Source organism: Ischnura elegans, unplaced genomic scaffold (assembly GCF_921293095.1).
Source record: "Ischnura elegans unplaced genomic scaffold, ioIscEleg1.1, whole genome shotgun sequence".
In the NCBI taxonomy this organism is placed as follows: Eukaryota; Metazoa; Arthropoda; class Insecta; order Odonata; family Coenagrionidae; genus Ischnura; species Ischnura elegans.
In genome coordinates this window covers 35,617-42,205 of record NW_025791703.1, presented here as the reverse complement: position 1 = coordinate 42,205, position 6,589 = coordinate 35,617, and the positions used below count along the sequence as shown (strand labels likewise).

At 35.1% G+C, this 6,589-nt stretch overlaps 1 non-coding gene across 1 annotated transcript; it reads left to right on the top strand.

Annotated features, from left to right (window-relative positions):
- The first annotated feature begins 232 nt into the window (after nt 1–232).
- On the top strand, nt 233–351 carry LOC124173538. The gene has a single exon (XR_006868607.1). It is a non-coding gene; the product is annotated as a 5S ribosomal RNA (ribosomal RNA).
- The last annotated feature ends 6,238 nt before the right edge of the window (nt 352–6,589 follow it).

Genomic DNA, 6,589 nt, shown 5'->3' with positions numbered 1-6,589 from the left:
ATCGCCATTACACCAACAAGCACACCGTTACGAAAGACATTTTTCATAAACACATTTTCAAAGATGGACCAAAAGATATAACGGAATTGAGAATTGCTTAAGCATCAAGGGACTGTTGTCTGGAAATGGTAACTATTCAACAGAAACAAAAGCAGATACAACCGCGAAGAAACCCAGATCTTCCTTCGATTCTCAAGTCATGATAACTTTTTGAGGATTCGGTCATGTACTCGCCAACGGCCACACCACGTACAATTCACCGGTTCTCGTTCGATCACCGAAGTTAAACTACGTAGGGCCCGGATAGTACTTGGACGGGTGACCGCCTGGGAATACCGGGTGCTGTTGGCATTACTTTTATTCTTCAACTTGTTTAAAAAAAATATTTTCAATCACCTACCGCGAGCAATGCAGAGCCGGAATATGCCGCGAAAATTTCTTTTGAGAAAGAAATGTCACTATGTGAAATATTTTCTACATATTTTATTCGCGTGTTTCAAGAGTGACATTAATGTAGCGTTTGGAGAGGAAAGGCTTTGGGAAAAATCCATTTTCAGTCATTACTGCAATCACTTCCTCGGAATTTATTCCCTAATGCGAGAGTTTCGTTGATTCCGATATGTGGTGAATGAGAGAAATAGGTTTGGGAATAATTTTAATTTGCATGCCACGCGACACTTTCCTTCGATCCTCGGTTATCACAGCGGGATTACATACTCTAAAGGCATGGAAATCGGCTTCCGCTTCCCGGTGTCCATTGGGAGATGGCGTGCAGAGGGTTTTTTCATTGAATTATTAAAAATAGTTTAAACTACCCAAGTAATTAATAACGGTCATTTTCAGAAAAGATAAGGTTTGAAGATTGTTATCATACCATCGATGTTCAACGGTACATCTCCCTAACCATCCCACGGTACGTTTTCGCGAAAGCACGAAATTTCGATGCTCGATCAACAATACGCCATTACCTTGGCAACGAGGCAAGACGAGAATCAACAACACAGGCGTACGGGTAATGACAGCGCAGCACTCATTGACGTGGAATTAGTTACATTTCTTGGTTAAACGTGGCATTCTCGGATGGTATAATACATTGTATCGTATGCTGGACTCATCGCCTGCCGTTTCACGGAACCGTGTCTCGGGAGGTGGTGCGCCCTAGTGGCAGTTGCGGAACTATCGGCTAGGATTCTTGCATCACACAAGAACCTCACGGAATTTGAGTAAAAATTTTAGGTATTAAAACGCAATTTGGAAGTGGTACTCGTCGCAAACACTGTGACAAGTGTTCCCTAATGTGCAAGTGAAGTCCCCGTGTCGATGTTGTCCCCGTGTTTGTGAAATGTATGGTAGAAGAAAGGCGGCGCAAAGTGAAGTGTTGGAAGGCGACAGAGGAAAAATTCGGAAAAAAAATCCGTTATTGCGTGTGAGTGAGAAAATGTGTTAACGCGAAGATATTGGAAGTGCATACTTTCATGTGAATGTGGTAATTATGTCGTTGCATTGCAAATACAACCAATACATCATTTGTTTGTTCAGGCTGAAGTTGGCCGATGTGTAGGAGTTTGCTGATAAGAAAGGCAAACGATAGGGAAATGTGGGCCGTAATGCAGTGAATTCATACATTAATTCTTTCGATAAATTACTGATCATGTTATTAGTTAAAGGCTGGGCGTCGTTAGGGAAATATAATTTTCATGGTTAAATGTTGGAATGAGCTGTTATGTTGTCAACGCTTCGAGAGTACACAAACTGTGTCATTATGGAAATTAGTTGTTTTATGCAATTAAACAGATCAGGAATAAGTGGTTTACCTTTCTTAGCATTTGAAAAGTTATGTGATGGAAATCGATACCCAAGGAGAGATATCATGATAGGTGAAGTTTGCAATTTGAAAACAAGTCTTAATTGTCGGGGCATTATGCAGAATAACATTGGTATTTGATGTTCGGAAATTGTAAAACTTGACTGGAGTATGCGTTTTAGGAAGTGTATCAATGGAAGCGTTAGTCTATGGGGATAGTTTGGGAATAGAATGATGATTGGGGGAATGTTGATATGTGCAGTTGTGGCATCAGGGCTTGGAGATTACATAATATGTGATATATAATGAAATTGTAATGAGTCGTGCAATGAAACTCGTCAGGAATACGTGCATTAAATCTTCCTTCGTTTTAAAAGTGAACTGGTGTTAATCCGTGAAAAAACATATTTTTGATAAGGGAACGGCAGACATTTGTGTGGCTGAGTAAATGAAATTCCAATTGTGATATTCAAAATTATTCATAAAAACCATAATTACCGAGGGATTTTGACGGGAGACGTTTTAAAACGTTCTTAAAATTAAAACATACGTTAGTGTGGAGTTTCATAGCCTTAGAGTTAATAGTATCAATAATATCCTATTTTGTGCCTGACCGTTTGCTAAACCTCAACTTTCAATATCAACATTATGTCCTATAAACCGTAAAAACCAGCGGATTTCCATGGGGCTACTTTTAAAACGACAGGAAAATGAAGGCAATTATTCGTGACGAATTTCAGTGCGACGGATTTAATAGCTTTAAAAAATATGTGAAGCCCAGGAGCTGACAAAATGCAATTTCAATTGCCATACACAAAATTATTTATAAAAATCTTAATTACCGAGGATTATGTTGGGAGACTTTTATAATCGTAGATAATATTGAAGCATTCATAAGTGTAGAGTTTCATAGCCCTAGAGTTAGTAATTTCAAAAATATCCCATTTCAAGTGCCTGATATATTGCAAGGGATGAATTTCCAATATACACATTATATCTCATAAACCGTTAGAAGCATCGGATTTTGATGGGACAGGTTTTAAAACGATAGGAGAAATAAGGCAATTGTTGGTGACGAGTGTCAGTGCGATTGAATCAATGGTTTAATTAATATGTTACAATGTGTGAATGACAAAATGACATTAAATGTGTCACACTCAAAATTATTCATAAAAACCATAATTACCGAGGGATTTTGACGGGATGCGTTTTAAAACGTTAACAATAATAAAACATACGTTAGTATCGAGTTTCGTAGCGTTAGAATAATTAGTTTAAAAAATATTCAAGTTGAAGTGACTGAAATATTGCAGAGGCTAAATATTGAATAACAACATTATGTCCTATAACAGTGAAAACCAGCGGATTTTAGTGGGACAAGTTTTAAAACAATAGGAGAAATAAGGCAATTGTTGGTGACGAGTGTCAGTGCGATTGAATCAATGGTTTAATGAATATGTTACAATGTGTGAATGACAAAATGACATTAAATGTGTCACACTCAAAATTATTCATAAAAACCGTATTTACCGAGGGATTTTGACGGGATGCGTTTTTAAAACGTTAACAATAGTAAAACATACGTTACTGTCGAGTTTCGTATCGTTAGAATAATTAGTTTTAAAAATATTCCAGTAGAAGTGCCTGAAATATTGCAGAGGCTAAATATTGAATTACAACATTATGTCCTATAAACAGTGAAAACCAGCGGATTTTGGTGGGACAAGTTTTAAAACAATAGGAGAAATAAGGCAATTGTTGGTGACGAGTGTCAGTGCGATTGAATCAATGGTTTAATGAATATGTTACAATGTGTGAATGACAAAATGACATTAAATGTGTCACACTCAAAATTATTCATAAAAACCGTATTTACCGAGGGATTTTGACGGGATGCGTTTTAAAACGTTAACAATAGTAAAACATACGTTACTGTCGAGTTTCGTATCGTTAGAATAATTAGTTTTAAAAATATTCCAGTAGAAGTGCCTGAAATATTGCAGAGGCTAAATATTGAATTACAACATTATGTCCTATAAACAGTGAAAACCAGCGGATTTTGGTGGGACAAGTTTTAAAACAATAGGAGAAATAAGGCAATTGTTGGTGACGAGTGTCAGTGCGATTGAGTCAATGGTTTAATTGATATGTTACAATGTGTGAATGACAAAATGACATTAAATGTGTCAAACTCAAAATTTTTCATAAAAACCATAATTACCGAGGGATTTTGACGGGATGCGTTTTAAAACGTTAACAATAATGAAACATACGTTAGTGTCGAGTTTCGTAGCGTTAGAATAATTAGTTTGAAATATATTCCAGTTGAAGTGACTGAAATATTGCAGAGGCTAAATATTGAATAACAACATTATGTCCTATAAACAGTGAAAACCAGCGGATTTTGGTGGGACAAGTTTTAAAACAATAGCAGAAATAAGGCAATTGTTGGTGACGAGTGTCAGTGCGATTGAGTCAATGGTTTAATTGATATGTTACAATGTGTGAATGACAAAATGACATTAAATGTGTCACACTCAAAATTATTCATAAAAACCATAATTACCGAGGGATTTTGACGGGATGCGTTTTAAAACGTTAACAATAATAAAACATACGTTAGTGTCGAGTTTCGTAGCGTTAGAATAATTAGTTTGAAAAATATTCCAGTTGAAGTGACTGAAATATTGCAGAGGCTAAATATTCAATAACAACGTTATGTCCTATAAACAGTGAAAACCAGCGGATTTTGGTGGGACAAGTTTTAAAACAATAGGAGAAATAAGGCAATTGTTGGTGACGAGTGTCAGTGCGATTGAGTCAATGGTTTAATTGATATGTTACAATGTGTGAATGACAAAATGACATTAAATGTGTCACACTCAAAATTATTCATAAAAACCATAATTACCGAGGGATTTTGACGGGATGCGTTTTAAAACGTTAACAATAATAAAACATACGTTAGTGTCGAGTTTCGTAGCGTTAGAATAATTAGTTTGAAAAATATTTTAGTTGAAGTGACTGAAATATTGCAGAGGCTAAATATTCAATAACAACGTTTATGTCCTATAAACAGTGAAAACCAGCGGATTTTGGTGGGACAAGTTTTAAAACAATAGGAGAAATAAGGCAATTGTTGGTGACGAGTGTCAGTGCGATTGAATTAATGGTGTAATTAATATGTTACAATGTGTGTATGACAAAATGACATTAAATGTGTCACACTCAAAATTATTCATAAAAAACCATAATTACCGAGGGATTTTGACGGGATGCGTTCTAAAACGTTAACAATAGTAAAACATACATTAGTGTCGAGTTTCGTATCGTTAGAATAATTAGTTTAAAAAATATTCCAGTTGAAGTGACTGAAATATTGCAGAGGCTATATATATGTAGTAACAACATTATGTCCTATAAACAGTGAAAACCAGCGGATTTTGGTGGGACAAGTTTTAAAACGATAGGAGAAATAAGGCAATTGTTGGTGACGAGTGTCAGTGCGATTGAATCAATGGTTTAATTAATATGTTACAATGTGTGAATGACAAAATGACATTAAATGTGTCACACTCAAAATTATTCATAAAAACCATAATTACCGAGGGATTTTGACGGGATGCGTTTTAAAACGTTAACAATAATAAAACATACGTTAGTATCGAGTTTCGTAGCGTTAGAATAATTAGTTTAAAAAATATTCAAGTTGAAGTGACTGAAATATTGCAGAGGCTAAATATTGAATAACAACATTATGTCCTATAAACAGTGAAAACCAGCGGATTTTAGTGGGACAAGTTTTAAAACAATAGGAGAAATAAGGCAATTGTTGGTGACGAGTGTCAGTGCGATTGAATCAATGGTTTAATGAATATGTTACAATGTGTGAATGACAAAATGACATTAAATGTGTCACACTCAAAATTATTCATAAAAACCGTATTTACCGAGGGATTTTGACGGGATGCGTTTTAAAACGTTAACAATAGTAAAACATACGTTACTGTCGAGTTTCGTATCGTTAGAATAATTAGTTTTAAAAATATTCCAGTAGAAGTGCCTGAAATATTGCAGAGGCTAAATATTGAATTACAACATTATGTCCTATAAACAGTGAAAACCAGCGGATTTTGGTGGGACAAGTTTTAGAACAATAGGAGAAATAAGGCAATTGTTGGTGAAGAGTGTCAGTGCGATTGAATTAATGGTTTAATTAATATGTTACACTCCCTGGCTGTCGACATGAAATTCCTAGGGTCAAACTCAATATTATTTATAAAAACCATAATTACCGAGGGATTTAGACGGGATACCTTTTAAAACGTTAACAACAGTAAAACATACATTAGTGTCGAGTTTCGTATCGTTAGAATAATTAGTTTAAAAAATATTCCAGTTGAAGTGACTGAAATATTGCAGAGGCTAAATATTGAATAACAACATTATGTCCTATAAACAGTGAAAACCAGCGGATTTTGGTGGAACAAGTTTTAAAACAATAGGAGAAATAAGGCAATTGTCGGTGACGAGTGTCAGTGCGATTGAGTCAATGGTTTAATTAATATGTTACAATGTGTGTATGACAAAATGACATTAAATGTGTCATACTCAAAATTATTCATAAAAACCATAATTACCGAGGGATTTTGACGGGATGCGTTTTAAAACGTTAACAATAGTAAAACGTACGTTAGTGTCGAGTTTCGTAGCGTTAGAATAATTAGTTTAAAAAATATTCCAGTTGAAGTGACTGAAATATTGCAGAGGCTAAATATTGAATAA